This window comes from Scomber japonicus, chromosome 4 (assembly GCF_027409825.1).
Source record: "Scomber japonicus isolate fScoJap1 chromosome 4, fScoJap1.pri, whole genome shotgun sequence".
NCBI classification, from domain to species: Eukaryota; Metazoa; Chordata; class Actinopteri; order Scombriformes; family Scombridae; genus Scomber; species Scomber japonicus.
In genome coordinates this window covers 13476004-13493050 of record NC_070581.1, presented here as the reverse complement: position 1 = coordinate 13493050, position 17047 = coordinate 13476004, and the positions used below count along the sequence as shown (strand labels likewise).

Genomic DNA, 17047 nt, shown 5'->3' with positions numbered 1-17047 from the left:
TTATTCTTCTTCTGACATCTCAATATGCAATTAACCCCATATGAGGCAAACTACACAACACCATATTTGTTATGATATCCCTGGCATCAGAAGAGGTTACCACTTGTCTAATTAAAAAGCTTCCCAAGGTCTGTGTGAATTTTGTTTTAAAGTCATTTAGTTGTAATACTGCAGTGTGAATGTAAACACACCGAACACAAAATAAAATATATTTTAAAAAGCATGAAAACAAAGCAACTGATCCACTAACATTTCACCATGGAGACAATACAAGATAACACAACACATTGTGTTAAGAAGTGTTTTCACACCTTCAAAAAAGCACAAAAAACACATTACACCAGGCTGGGATAGGCTATAAAAAGATTCATGGCTTTGATGCAGGAATCCCCAGGTGGTTGGGATGGACTGAGCTGCCGTCTGTCTGTTCACGGAGGACTGCAAACTCAGCTGAGTCAAACACTAAACACTTCAACAGTGTCACACGATCCACCACAGCTTGAACCAAGTCCCAGTCCATCTAAACTGGTGCTGTGTGGAAAATACAGTTTTATACTGTTCAGTTCTTAGAAGCAGCAAAGATAGATGCAGGAAAGCCATGGAAGACAAAGTAGTACGGTAGAGTAAACACAGGTTAAGTCTTTTTCCCCTGCAGAAAAGGAGTGAGTAATGATACAAATGTTTAGAGTGGGTATCACTTATTTAGAGAAGTTTAAAGAAGTATGGTCACAGCTAGTAGAACAATCTGTAATGACAGCAGACAGAACTGTTTTGAGGTGGAGAAATGTGGATCACTAGCTCTCTCACAGCCTATGCTATTATTTGATAAAATACCTCTCCACCTCCATACCTCTCAATTTTCTAAATCACAGAGCTATTAGCAGTATTGCAGCACCTGTTGTCAATTACCCCCCCCCCCCCCAACCCCCCAACCCCCACTGCTAAAATGAACAGTGAATGCACCCAACCCTTTCAACATCATTCCCACACTTTTTCCTTTCACATGAGAGTAGAACTCTTTCATAAAATAGCAGTTATTTTCCCCCCAAAACTATGAGTTAAGAAGCCAGTTCAGATTAGTGTGTACTCTATTAACCCTTTGAACCCTCGGCTGTAGATTTTCATTCTCTTTATTTATGGCAATGTTACTTCCTGTCTAACCTCATTAATTATTTTATTTTATTGTTTCTTTATTTTTACATTTTAAATAGTCTGCCCTGTGAAGTCATCTAGATTGCTTTTGATAGGAAAGGAACTTCTATTCGTGGAAAAGGTTAGTAGTAGTAGTAATGGTACTAAATAGTGGTTCAAAGTAGTATTTTTTAGTTTGAGAGAAAGACCAAAAAGAAAGGTTGAAAATTTGAGCCACCCCGGAGCTGCAGTCTAGAAGCCTTCTATGAAATAAATGAGCTTAATAGGAATTACATTTTGTGAGCCAAAAACAATAAGCTACAATCAAAACAAAAGTGCTGCAGAGTGGAGCTGATTTATAATGGGATTATCATTACTATGGCTTTCACATTTTGGGGACTCATTTGATTAATCTCTATTTGTTCTTTAGGTAGCATTTCCATGTTTGGTGTCAAACTACTTACTAATTCATTTTGAGGCACTAGAAATGTTTTACTACTACTACAGCACAGTGTGTAATACAGTCAGACATAACTTGCAATGCCAGAATTAAATTGCAGTTATTTAACTGATCAAATAGTTAATGTGATCTTGACATGTAGCACAGAATGAAATCTTATCCTAATTCACTATGGACAGAAAGCCCCATCAAAGAGTAAAAGTTCCTGATCAACTGACCACAAGATCAGTTTATAAAATCAGTTACATTGTATCTTGTAAACCGGCCACATAAATTTGTTTCCTGTTTATTTTTCATGCTATAACTTTAACATAGCTGTAAAAATGTACACATCTGTCAGTCACAGGAATATGGTTTTCCAGTGAATAGTTCAACCCTTCAGGTCTAATTAACTGAATGTACTTTATTGTAGGCATTGGATCCCAAATGTACTCTGATTTAGCACTGAATTTTAATTCTATTTACTTGTGTCTCACTCTGCATTCACAGGCTTAACTAGAAGTAAGAAAAAAACGTTGGATAATATTTCAGTCACAGTGAAGGAATTGGTCCCTTGGCTTATAACCTTGTGATGCAGGTTCAATATAAAAGCCATATCTATTTATATGGGTATTGCTCATAAAAGGTCATATAATACCACAGAGACACTGCAAAAGACCACTTAACCAACAGTATGTTCCGTATTCAAGATAAGTCATGTTTCAACTTAGGCACAATATACCAAAACAATTCCCCTTTCCAGCTGTGTTTGTAATTTACCGAGTAGGCAGAGAGCAGAGAAAAATAAACTCCAGGCCCTCCAGGCACTTCTGCTTGGGTGACTCATGAGGCTCATAAGGGACAATGGCAGCATTATATTAAATACAAGAAATGGCAATTAAGTTATTCCAGGATGTTTACAAGCAACTGCAGTTTTGCTACCTCTGGGAACAGCTTGAAGTACTGTGGCGATATAAAACCAATAACAGATGGATGGTATTTTTAAAAACCGGTAATGTCAATTGTGATCCAATATTCACAATTTGGTTGTTGTTGTTCCCTTTATGTATAAGTCAAATGCTGTAGACGTCACTAAGAATCCACAGCTAACCACAAGATGTCTGTAGGAGTAATAATGCTAATGTTGATGATGCACAGTATAACGTTTGTGCTCAATGAAATTCATTGTCATTCAAACTAACATTCAATTAAATCAGCAATTCTCCTCTAACAGCAGTACCTAACAAGGCCAAAACGTGTGTACCTCAGTGCTACGATGTGCTCCACTGACTCCAAAATGATTTTTTCACAGTTAATATTCAGAGATCATAAATGGAAGATGCAGACACAGTTCATTATGTCTACAATATGGGCAAACCCTGCATTACAAATCAAAGTACAACAGCAGACTACAAATTAGATCCAGTCAGAGAATTATTTTAGGCCATGAACATCCAATCTGTAGCTTGAGTGTCCAATTTTTAACAAGAACAAACACATTCCTCTCTTGTGTGTTGAAAAGAAAAAAAAAGAAAAGCAGTGACGCATACCAATTAACATACTAACACCTATCAGACCAAGCCGACGCAACCGTATCACCTGACAACAACAACAATACACTACGATTCTGCAATTATTTTTTTTTTTAGGTCTAATGCCTTAATTTTTAGAATCCATAATATCTGAACATGGCAAGTATGGTGTGGTTATGGTTATGGAAATACTGAATAAAGAAATTATGGCAAAATCTGCCTCTCTACATAAAGGACACATGTAGCACACTGCATTGTCTTTACATGTTGACACTGGACACAAATCATAACGTGTTGAATCATCCATTAGAAAACATTCATTCTTGGGATACTGGGCTGAATTAAACATGATCAGCGGATTGGCTGACATTTACTTCATTATGTTTGTTTATTTCCATTTCCATTACTTGTTACTATTGGTAACAACGTCTCTTCCTGCTAGAAGAGAAAATAAATGCAACAGCTTTCAGTGCGAATAATACTGACAGTTACAACTAAAGAGATTTGGTTCAGACTCTGGGTGACACCACAGAGCGCGGTCAGTAAAAACTTTCCAATTTCCTCATTAATAATCCTTCAAAGAATTGGCAGTGCAAACGCTCTGTTGCTTGAATTTTCTCTCCATTGTCATTTTCTCTTTAAAGGACGTGTAGTCAAGGCTGACATCACCTTGAAAAAAAAACCTACTTACTGTGAACTGCCATGAACAGAAAATGCAACTACTTTTGGATGCATGTTAGACATTAAATTTGGATGGCCTTCTACTATTTATATGTAGTAATTAAAATAAGTTCAAATAACAGCTTCAGGGAAGTACTGTATTATTTTGGTAGTCAGAGTATTAACAATAGTATTAGTTGCAATAGCAGCAGTAGTATAGTGGTTGTCGTAGGAGCATCGGTGGTAGTAACAGGAATAGAAGTGGTAGTAGCAGTAGCAGTACTTTTATTTAAACGCTTGACTGACGGGCTTCCTAACCACAGTGGAACTAACAGCTCGATCACCCACAATCCCCTGGGCCTCCGAGCCAAATCTGTCCTCTACACAGGGGAAATCAGTGCTGACAATTACAAACACGCTGTAAAGACTTTCTAACATCAAGATGCTGAATGTTCAGGGAGATTAAAAAAAACAGATATGTGTCACTGGAAACACATTTTAATAATTAAACATTTTACACTCTCCCAAACTTACATTAACTATTTACATCCAAACTGATTGATTTCTATGACTCCTGCTATCAAAATTGCTTCTCTTTACGTGGTGCCAGAAGTACAGGTCATTATAGCGTTCATTGTTATCCTCTATTAGCTTTGTTAGTATTTAAATATGATCAATAGTAGATAGAAATACTGTTTATGTATCAGTAAATCATATTTTGGGTGTGTTTTGACACAGATTACTGGAACACTGCTTTTTTATGTCTAGGCACAACATAAGTCATTTACTACCATAATGTATAAGCCGATGTTAACAGAAAGGCTGACAGGCTGTTTGTGCAAATGCGTTTACGGAAATACAATCAGCATTGTGGAGGTCTGGTGAAAACTGCTGCATAGGGAGCTTTTCTTCTCTTCTCCTCATCACTTTGCACATTAGTCACATTTTGGACTGCAGAAGGAGAAAAAAAAGGGACCACAATTCTTCATTCTTTATTTCAAACTGTAATCAGCTGAGACACAAACAGAAAGAGTGTGCCTAGACAGATTTTGGCTGGCACAGACACAGATTTATCTGTTGAAACAAAGGCCAAAATGGATGACACTGTGTCTGCATTAGATCAGGCCATTAATTACACAGAAACCTGTTCCAGATAACATGATGATTTTCAAGGCTCTGACCACACTCATCAGCACTATGTCGGTCAGTGTGCTGGGTGTGGCACACTGTGTTGCTGACCCACATCTCTCAGCTTCAAATTGGCAGGAACTCAGGTAGACAGGGTGGTGGGGGGGTGGGGTGGGAAGGTGGGGTGGACTCTTTTATAAGCTCCCTGCTGACAGGTGTCATGCACAGTGTCTTATTGCCCGACCAGCCAGTGAACTCTGGAGCTGTCAGAGGGGAAAATACTTTCCCCAGAGCACAGCTTCAGTTTTTAATATTACATCTCTGATGCTTACACATGACAGGTGCTTTATTTTCAAAGTCAAGTCAGCAGATATATGTTTTTGCAGCAGTACCCACCAGTCCTCTGCTCTGGGGGTTACGTGCCTTGCACAGGTGCAGTCACTCATTTCCCTTTTCCACTGAAAAGCAATTACAAATATCTATGAGAAATGCACAGCTGTCTGCTTTTTATTCATTTTAATTGTCTTTCTTGTCTGCAAAATAGTAAATTCTCTCTGGCAGTAATCTGTTTTCTTTTAGTTATGCCGAATGTTCTCTAATATTTGTGTCTGTTTACATTCTTAAATCCTAGATGTTTGTTGGAAGCAGCTAAAGGAGATTCTATAAAAATTAGTAAACCCGATCCTTGGATTTTAACAAGCAGTTTTCTTTTCCCCACATGGCTGTATTTATGTCATCAAGTAAACATTATTGACCATTATGATAAGCAGATGTAGACTGAATAAGCATCCAAGTCTTCTGTATATTTTCATTTGCAGTTTACAGAATTTAAATGATTTTTTTTGCTTCTCATATAAGACATATCTCAAACATTAATGTGTGCATCAATTCTCTTTGTAATAACATAGAGGACTGGTTTAATGGTATTGAATTGAATTCTTGAGTTGTTAACATTTTCGCCATTGGCCTAGAAGAATTGTATAAAAGTTATCTTAAACTCTGGGGTTACACTCCTCTTTGCAAGATATTTTATGTAGATTAAAAACATGAAATAAAACATTTAGTTTTCAGGCTTTTCTTTTGCTCTCTCTGTGGACCACAGGATCACTTAGCCAGGGGGTGGGGGGTGGGGGGTTCACCAGAAGCATTTTCCTGGTTTTGACAGGGAGTGTTTAAGGTTATTAATAATGTTCAGAGATTGGCCTCCTGATGAGAGGGAAAGGCAATAGTGAAATAATACATAAAAGAAGTCATCAGCAGTTAAGGAGAAGGAAATAAAGATTACACATCAAATTGCAGCTATTATTAGAAAGACACACGTCTTGTCTATTAATGGATATATTTCTATGGGTGAAAGTAGATATATCACAATTTATTATCTTATCAATGCAACTGATCTTTCAATAATATAAATAATGATGTGTCTGAAAAATAATGCATAATCTTTTTTTTAAATAACCCCATCCAGTTTCTAATGCGGTGCCCAGTGTCACCCACACAGTGCAGGCAGAGCTCTCCTTCACCCCATGAGGGATTAAGTTGGCCCTTAGAGGCCAAAACACTATCAATCTCACTCACTTCCAGTGAGCGCTCATTATCAGGTTATCAATGATAATCCTGGAGAGGCTCCTCCATTCGTGACAAATGATCAGAAGAACTGGCTTTAACCCACAGTCCTGCAGAAAGACTCACCTCTGACATAGTTTAATTTGTTTAAGATTCATGAGACTGATATTTGTGACATTTCTGAAACTGTTGGTTCAACATTGTACAGATTAGTATTCCTGGAGGAAAGGAAGAATAATTGAGAACACAGACTTTGGATTTTTTTCCTAGCTATCCTAAAGGGCTTGTTACCCTCTCAAGCATGATTGGAGTAATTTCCAAGACTGCCCATACAGTACCTACTGTACTCTACAACCTCATTGACAGTCTGTCTACTAATTGTATTATATGTGAATCCATTCAAAATTCTTTGTATTACATCCAAGTCCATAATGTGCCAGCTCTTAATTAAAATGTATTGTGATTACCGTTATCTCAACTGTTCTCTCGTTGGTCTTTATATACTGAAAAAATGAAGCACAGCTGGACAGTTTATAAAGCAGCCAGTGGTGATAAACTCTGCAGCTCAACTTTCATGCAAACATACAGCAATCCCACTTCTCTCACACAGATCCCAAAATCTCTCTGACCACAACTCCCAGCTGTTTCCATTTAAAATATTATTAATACCTGACATGTCTTTATCATCCCTTCATCAGATAAGCTATGTAAACCATTGGTAAACCACTATCACATCACATCTGTTCCACTGCACTGGAGCAGGCTGGGTGTCTAATTGTGTATGTTGCATAGCAACTGCATCAGCCTTGTAGAAAACATTCAGCAGGAAAAATAAATGAATGCTTTCCTTAAGAATATGATAGCGCTCCTTCTCATGTTATTTCTTTAAACAAGCCATGCATGTAACTCTTGTTGAACAGCTGTAGAGGGTCTGCAAGGGGAAATTACAGGATTGTGCCACACTGACTATACCTTCATTTTCACAAAATTCTCCTGAGTAAGCTGCATTGCATTGATGACATCATCATTAGGCAATCTACCTCAGAGCTAATGCTTCACTTATGTTATATCTGAAATATCGTAATATTCATTCATAATAGTAAACAGAATATATTTGGCTTTTGGACAGTTTCAAACAAAAGAAGACATTTTAAGACACAACCTTTGACTCTGGGAAATATTCATTATTTAGTTATGCTAGAGACAAAATTATTTATTGATCATATAAAAAAATAATCCGCAGATTAATCAATAATTAAAATAATCATTAGTTGCAATACAATCACCTGCATTACAATACAACATAATGTAAACTATATTTCATTAATCTCAATTTCATTATTTGCTGGTTTCTATAGTCAACCACATATGACCTATCAAATCACTACAGCTGTTTCAGGGTTTATTTTTCTACAAGTAGAGCTTGTACGTAGGTAGCGTGTAGGATGTTTTATTAGCCCAAATACAGGCCAAACCATCCTCTTTTAACCCTCCTGTTGTGTTCCAGTCAAGGAAGGGAGGGAGGAAGGGAGTAAAGGAAAGAAGGCAGGGAGGAAGGAAGGAAGGAAAGGAGGGAGGGAGGGAAGGAAGGAAGGAAGGAAGGAAAGGAGGAAGGAAGGAAGGAAGGAAGGAAGGAAAGGAGGAAGGAGGGAAGGAAGGTAGGAAGGAAGGAAGGAAGGTAGGAAGGAAGGAGGGACGGAAGGTAGGCAGGAAGGAAGGACGGAAGGAAGGAAGGAAAGGATGGAGGGAGGGAGGGAGGGAAGGAAGGAAAGGAGGAAAGGAGGAAGGAAGGAAGGAAGGTAGGAAGGAAGGAAGGAAAGGAGAGAGGGAGAGGAGGAAGGAAGGAAAGGAGGAAAGGAGGAAGGAAGGAAGGAAGGTAGGAAGGAAGGAAGGAAGGAAGGAAAGGAGAGAGGGAGAGGAGGAAGGAAGGAAAGGAGGAAGGAGGGAAGGAAGGTAGGAAGGAAGGAGGGACGGAAGGTAGGCAGGAAGGAAGGAAGGAAGGAAGGAAGGAAGGAAGAGTCAAAACAGATGGGTCAATTTGACCCGGGAGCATAACAGGAGGGTTAAAGAAGAATACGTATGCTCCAACGACAGTGTTAATATCTATGAATGGCCTGCCTGGTCTTTCAAACATTGGTGAATGGGTGAAAACACAAATCTGTTACATGCTAGAAAATAAAAAGCTTCTCAGATGCATTTTCCCAGGGCATTATATCCACGTCACCATTTTGTTCCAGTCTATTCAGGGTAACATGAGGCCAAAGTACAGTGTGCAGTAGCTTTATTGTTTTTCAACTATGAATGAAACATTATGTTGGAAATACATTTTGGTGTAATTAGAGTATAATGTTATCTTACATTTCATATACTGTATAGTGGTCTACCCATAGTGAGTAATTTCCCTCAGCTGCTGTTAATGTAAAGGATCGGTTTACAGCAGATGACTTCGGACAGCAGATATGCACAATCACTCATATCTCAAGGACTGAAACAACAACAATAACATGTTGTGAGCAAATGCCCCTTCCGTTTAATCACAACACTTCACTAATGCATAGCAGGGAGGCAGTGTGAGCTGGCAGCCTGCTCTGACACCAGAGGACCTAGATTCAAGACCCTGTGTCAGCCCTGCTCCACTGAAGTCTCCTAAACTGAGCCAGTGAAACTCTGTCAGCTCCACTCATCAGGAAATAGTACAGTAGGCTCTAGAGACGCTCTGTGACCTTGACCTCTGACCTTTCAGTCAATAGAGGTAAGTTGAGACTATTTCTCTACTGAATCAATATCCTTTAAACTATTGATTGCTTCCTAGTTTCCCTATCGTGGCAAATATCCTCCCTAGTATAAAACAATAGTTCTGCTATCATACAGTCAAGTAGAAATCAGGCTTTTTTTTCAAAGAAATGTTTGAAATAAGGTATTGACAAAATAGTGTTAGCAGTCCTGCAATTATTTTCATTATGGTTTAAAATTGATTATTTTCTCAATTAATAGATTAATCGTTTTGTCTATAAAATGACAGAGAAGAGTGAAAAGTGCCCGTTATAATTTCTTAAAGCCTTCAAATGTCTTGTTTTTTATTCAAATGTCAGCAGTCTAAAATCCAAAGATACTGTATATAGTTAAAAAGCATCAAATCCTCACATCTGACAAGCTGCAACCAGCAAATGTTGACATTTTTCCTTCACAAAAAGACCAAAATTATTACTCTATCATTATTATTATTATTGTTGTTATTATTACTAGTAGTAGTAGTATCAAATGTCTGTTGATCTATTGATTGAGTAATCAATTAATTGTTGCAGCTCTAATTGTTAGCTAGTATGAAGCTCAGTCAAACTGGCACTATTATCAACATGTTAAACATTAGAACGCCCTCAGCACATTATTTTACGGTAAGGTGATGAATGAGTATGAGTATCAATCAGTCACTAATGAATCAGGTATTATTAAAGAGTGCAAACACTGAATCAAGTTCACCGGTGCAGCATGAACTTAAAAATTAAATCCCATTAGATGAAGTATCAATGATTACATAACTCAATTAATATAAAGAACATTATGCTTTGAGACACTTAATTTTGCAGTGCCAGTAAATGGAGTCTGTTGATTAGTGATCCAAAAGGCTTCCAAAATGGTGCTAATTTGCTGGGAAGAAGCAAAAAAAAAAAAAGTTGACTTCACTTGTTTTTGACATCCCATTGCAACCAAGCTTGACATACTTTCTCTTAGATATAGTGTGCAGTCATAAGAAAACAGAGAGCCTCCAGCACTGATATGTCATATTATCTGTGATTTTCATAAGTCCTTTCCTGCCCTTGATTTTCCAGCAACACAGAGCTGTAGTAAATACTGAGATTACCAGCCGTACGGTGCAATCACTGTCAATTTGATGCCTCACCACAAAATTACTAATAAGGTAAAAGGTATTAAAAGGTTACAAGCTAGAATCCAGCATGTTGTTTGATGCTCCTGGGGCACATTGTAAGCACTTTTCTTAGCTGAGAGACCAGCTTGTCACAGAGTAAGTAGTTAAATTTTCCATCACAAATGTAACCCTAGAGGCTGCCTTCCTGTTTATGTTGAGCTACCTCCAGCTATGACTGTAGCTGGATCACTGGCCACCATATGGCAGAGGGTTTAGAGTTTGTCTCAGAAAGAAACAGGTGGTAGTATAATGCCATAGATTAAAATTTCAACTGATGCAAGGGACTTATAGCATCATTATTACCACATCACCAGCTCAAAACTTAACTGACTCTGGTCATCAGAGCCAAACGTGTGACAAACAAAATGTCACATATGCCCTGTGAAACACTGAGATCTGTTGTGAGGCTTTGTGATGTAGCAGCAACTGTCACGTGTAGGCTACAACACTTTCTCTGAGAGGTGGATGTGATCGCTGGCTATCGTAGCCACTCTCTGACCTGTGACTGCATGTAATCCACACTCTCCTCTATTTTCACCATCACTTCTCTAATGGGAAGTGTATTTAAGTACTTTTTGAAAGAGTGCGAAGAACAGCCTCCTGCTCATCATCTGTCATAGGTGATAGCTGCTGATGACACTGGTGCACTTATAACACACATAAATGAATGACCTTACATATTTAAAGCACTTTTTCAAACTGTTATATTTCACTCCTCGTCATTATTTTGTGTCTTAGTCAAACATTCATTAGCATTATAAACAGGGTGAGGCGGGTGATTGATTGATTTGAAGGGAATGTGCAAATGTCCAGTCTGGTGTGGGGATTCTAATGTCTAATCAGTATCAGTTACAGCTGGTGTCAATATGTCTTCATGTCTCAAAAAACAAGTACGTTGGAAGGGATGCAGCTGAGAACTCTATCTGATGTTTCAGGACTGTTTTCATCTGTCATACTGAATATAGGGCAGTGGCCTAAAGGTTAGAGAAGCGAGCACAGAAGGTCGTTGGTTCAATTCCTGAATCAGCAGGGTGATTCTGGGTGGGGAAAATGAAAAAAGCAGTGCTTGTCCTTCCCTCATTAACACCACTGAGCTGCATTGAGGAGCAAGGCCTTTAACCCCAAATACTATAGTGAAACTGCTCACTAGCTGGCAGCTTCCAGGTGTCAATGTGATCAGGGCGTTCCTGCAAGAGAAAGGCTTCCTCTAAGTAGTTTTACTCTTTTGAGCTTCGTGGGTTTTTTTTAATGTATTGAACATTCTTAAATTTGAATTGAAAGATTAGATTATCTATTAGCCTATATCTACATTAATATATAAGACATAAAGTTGCACTGATAAAAACAAATGTGGAGGTGTAAAGCATTTCTAGAAATGTGACCCACACGTTTAAGAGATTCCCTGCAGAAGTTTACCTGCCCCCTGCTTTGTGTTGCATGTTGTAATATTGTTTGCCTACTCAGTATGTTTATGTCAAAAAACCTGCCTATAGTTAATATACTCTGGTTTATTTAATCCAATTACTGGTGCGTTTCTCTGTATCACCAACACAGTCTTAACACAGTGCCCAATCTGTTTTTCTAGAAAGAACGCACGTAGCAGCTGTGTGTAATTACCAGTCTTAATTTAATATAAAAGACGCTCCTCACTCAGTTCAGAGTTGAACATAGCAACAGTATGTAATAGTTGTGATCCAACCTTTCAATATAGGCCATTTTTTTCATCCCCACTTGACTGGCATGGAAATTGATTATAATGCAATCATCAAAATAGGTCAGATTTGCTCAGCAGGTCTACAGGAATGTTGTATTTATATTTACATTTACACACTTTTCATTAGTTGAGCTGTTCGTGCAGTGCAGGACACCACCTGTTTGGATGAAACCTTTTCTTTAATTAACCTTATTAAAACTAGCTGATTGCTAATGAATGTTAGATTATCGGGACCAGCTGTGTGAGTCTTATCTTACCTTTCACAAGATGATTGAGCTACTATCCGCTCATTGTTCCCGGGTATGAAAACATGCTCGCTGTGTCACATCAGTTCAGCTCCGCAAAAGTGGCTTCCCAGCAATTACATCCCCAAACTGAACGGCGTCAGGAGTGTCGACAGCATCAAGTTAGAGGAATGACCTGCGAAATGAAGGATGAGCCCTGGAACAGCACATCACCACAGCTGTACTCCTCTAGTATCTTGTTGCCCTCTTTGTCTCATTGACGTGAGGAGGAAAAAAACATTTTAAAAAGACAGATTATCGACGACTTGGGATATCATTTTCAGTTTCTTCAAGCGGGTAATAGCGAGGCACCACGAGTGCCTGAAGCTGGTGTAATTTTAGGCAAAAGACCAATTTCTTCTTCTATTTCTCGACAGCGGCGAGGCGAGAGGCGGCTGAGGCATGACTGCTGCGCGCTCCCGACAGCACAGGCTCGTACGTGGGACAGACGCTTAGTGGCCGTGGGAGTGAACCGCAATAAGAAATAATTCATGGAAAAGGCAAATGGGCATTTTGACAAAGAGAGAACTGCTCTGCATGTTGCACATTTCCTTTGAATAAAAAACAGGTCATGTTATTCCTGCAACGGTAACCTCTTTCTTTTTTCTTTAAAGGTCTAATTTAAATGAGTTTATTTCTACAAGAAGATAATATACTAGCTCATTACAATTCTAAATTTCATTGACTCTGTGTCATTTTTTTATTTAAGATGGACTATTGCACTGAATCTCCCATACATATCAATCGCATTAATGCATGTTATTCATGCTCCTTTAAATGGGCCCTTTTCATTGACATTATACGACTTGTTATGTAAGTCCTTCCTCATGATTCTGTAAGAGCGGCTTTCCTCCCTCAGGGCTTGAATTGTACCAAGTGAGAAAACTAATAGGCCCTACACGAGAGGAGAGGCACAGAGAGATCCCTAGTGCTTTGGTTTTTGCGTCACTGTTATAAGAATTATTTTAATTTATTTGGTGGATGGACATGATGAGCAGCGCATGCCTCTCCCCGCCTTCCATTCATTAAAACAGATACACACAACCACACCTGGGAGCTGCCCGTGTATGTCATGCAGATTCAGTATGAAATGCCTTTAAAAAAGAAAAGAAAAGAAAATAATAGAAAGAAAAAAAGCTCCTCCACAAGCTGAGTATGAAATTTCCCCTGAGCTTCCCAGCTGATCCAGTCAAGGCTACCTAAAGCTCAAGAGCAAGGTTTAAATTCAAATTACACACATAATTGGACTGCAACCAAAAACAACACATTCTGTCAACTTAATTTAAGGGCAATGTTTGCTTTTGTTTTTTTTTTAAGTTGGTGCATAATTACACTAAGGTGCACTGCAGGAAAAGACAGACTTGTTAAAAGAGTCTCAGAGGAAATCATGAACACCAGATGACTGGATAGATTGCTTCCTTTGTTAGTGGAGGGTAAAATAAAGTCCCTCATAAGAATTATTTCAAAGCTTTTTCCCAAATTTTGGGAAAGTTACCAATTCAGCTTTAAAACTTTTATTTTTCACAACGAGGGGTAATAAGCAACATTCAGTTCCAGTAGAAGCCATACAAACAAGTTTGAACTAGACTCATAGTTTAGCCCTGTTCTCTACATCATGTACAGTTATTGAGGATGGGAGATGTGTTTTTAGTTTTAGCTGGCTAACCTCCAAATGTGGGAACATAAAGGTTTTCTGTATTACCAAATCCCATTAGATCATCCATACCAGACCTGTTGATCTTATTACCATTGATAGTTTAGATAAAGATGTGATTTGTCTGAGCACTCATGTTTCTTGCTTTGTTGGACTCCACTGTAAAGCTGTGTCCAATGATGCTGCTGTGTTCACTGATCTCAGTAATCAAATTGGAAATACTGGCCATGTTAACATAATCCAAGCTGTAAAAGGTCTGAATTTTCCTTTAAAAAACCTATTCTAAATAGTTGTACACAGCAACCTTTGCACCCCAGCCATCATGTCATGGTGCCCATGGTCCAAATCACAGCTGTGACCAATCATTGTTTGTGCTTGAACAAGCTTTCACAGTGTTGGAATGATGTAAATCATAACCTTATTCACACATAGTTAATCAGTAGAAAAAAAAGATGAACAATGTTTATAATATATATAACATGTATTCTTCTAATGTTTGCTTATCTCTGCACTGGGGAAATGTGGCACCTACATGTTTTATTTAACAAAGGTTTGTGAAGACCCACATTTACACTGTTACTCAGACTTCCCTCATTTTTCTTAGGATAGTTCAACAGAAGTAAGACACTCTTTTGAGACAACACAACTTGAGAAGATAGAAACAAGATGAAAGACCGGAAGTTTGTCATCCATGAAAATGGTGTGTGCGTGAGTCAGGGAGAGAACATAAAGGACCGGTTGTGAAGGGGAAAAAAGGAAATTAGCAAAAGGACTTTAAAGTGAATGATGCATTTGATCCACAGATATGTCAAAAGTCATTTCAGTGAACAGCAGCGTTACATCCGAGAGTGTAAGACTCTGCAGGAGTTGGCTCAAACTTGAGTGACTTTTTAAGATGTTCATTATTAAGTTGTCAGGATAAATTCAATCAGGACCACTTAAGCAGATCAGTTGGGGGGTGAATGAATTAGCAATCCATTTACAGAATTACAATGAGCATTAATTAATTCTAGCCTCCTTTGCTAGATGAATGGGTTGCAGTAAATAAATCAAACCTATTTCTGTTCAAACTTGTGTAACAAAAGGAGCAGAGCCCGAGTTTCTTTCTTGGGCATGATGATGCATGGGTAAAGACAGGTATAGCATGTTATGGATGTTTTATTTTTGCACTTTTGGCATTAATTCATTGACTAGAACAGGACAGGACACAAGAGTTTGTTAAAAGAAGCAGACCATGTATCTCTAGTCTCTCCTGTGTGATGCTAAGTGACCTGGAAGTAAAGAGTAACAGAAGGCATTCCCGCCCACTGGCTCCTCTGGCACCAGGCTGCCCCCACTCTTCACCCGTCATCTCCACAATCACACACAAGCACAGACACAGTAGCGCTTCAGTACTTAACACTATTTGAAGGTCCCACTGTATGATGTCGACTCTCCCATGTCCTCTCACGGTTGCTTCCTCCCTATGTGGGAGTTTGTGTGTCTCACAGTCAGAGGTAGCCTAATTTAGTAGTACTCCCAGCAAGGTCCCCTGTGGCTGAAAAAAGAAGGGAGGTTCCAGGCCAGACAAAGTACATCCCATCACCTACTCCTCTGTTAGGAAAGCCCTGTTGGCTCCAAGCCCAGATAACAAAGGAAGGATGAATGTAGGACTTGTATCTCTGCTCTGTGAAGGTGTTCCAGGAAGCACAAACAAAACTTATAAAAAAAACAACAAGGAAACATTGAGCTTTTTAAACATTTTGTGTGTGTGTGTGTGTGTGTGCGTGTGTGGCCGGCATCTGCCAAGAAACTTAACAGAAGCATTTTCTCATACAAATATTGACAAACTTATTTTCAGGAGTAACCTTGAAGTGTAATGTGGACACGTTTCAGGTTTCTGTGTCTTGTCTCATGTGTGGAAGTAAAGCTGTCAGAAAATGATGGACGATGGTGACATTCGCGAGCTGCACGCACGACGAGGAGAAAATGCAAAAGCGGGTCACTCTGTGATGAAAGCTTAGAGTTTTCTCAACACTGTTTCGCTTTATCGTTTATCCTTCCTTCACACACCTTAATGGTTTTTCTCCTGAACCAAAGGATCATTCATCTTGTAAGTAGCCTTGTCAGTCTCTCTACACTGGGATACAGCAGTGAGAGGGCTGCTAGTCCCCTAATTCAGATGCGAAGACATGGGTGGAAATATGAGATGTGCTTTTTACCTTCGATTCATTATTCTCTGTAGGGGAAAAAGCAGTTTGACATGTAGCTTCCTCTGGTGTCATTGACTTTGGTGTATTGAATATATGCTGCTTTTCATATGTGGAAAGCACAAAGATTATACATATAAGACTTTAAAGATGCAATTTAAAGCAGATTTCAGAATTTTCTGTTGCGACCTGGAGGACAAACATCTATTTCTGATAATGTCATCTGTTCTATTTCAAGTCTGTTCTTCCACATGAGTAACCATGGTTACCATATTGTGTCTCTACATATAAAAGCCAGCTGCTACCAGCTGAAATGTCCAAAGATAGTAATGAACATTGTTGTGAATGATGAGAAATTAGAAATGAGAAGAGTAGCTTTTTGGATGTTCTCAGAACAGGGACTGATGCTTAGAAAGTGCTTTTCAATAAGCTTATATTTTCAAGATGTCATATATTGCCATCTGAGATGGATACTGTCTCCCTGTATTGTGCCCTCCTTCCTCTCCCTCCCTGTGCTCTCCTTTTCCCACAAGATGCCTTGACTTCACTGGGGTTAAAAATAGATGTATCCCCCGGTGCAGCTTGAGCCTAACTTTATTTTTTTGGAGGAAATGAAAAGCACACATACTGTGCTGGAGGGAGAGAGGGTAAAACAACAATAACCTTCAAGATCCAATGACAAATCAGTTTCTGTCTGTGTAGAGACAACAGTACAAGGAGGAACAAATGTTTAGACCTCAGTAAAATGATTCTTTTCTTCACAGAGCTCTCTTACTAGGCTTTCATCCTTTAATTTCAATGTGGTTTTGATCTCAAATTAGT

The 17047-nt window shown here is 38.7% G+C and overlaps 1 protein-coding gene across 1 annotated transcript in view; it reads right to left on the bottom strand.

Moving 5' to 3' along the window:
• Positions 1–17047, bottom strand: part of ppih (peptidylprolyl isomerase H (cyclophilin H)) — a 199262-nt gene that overhangs the window by 17120 nt on the left and 165095 nt on the right. The window lies entirely within an intron of this gene.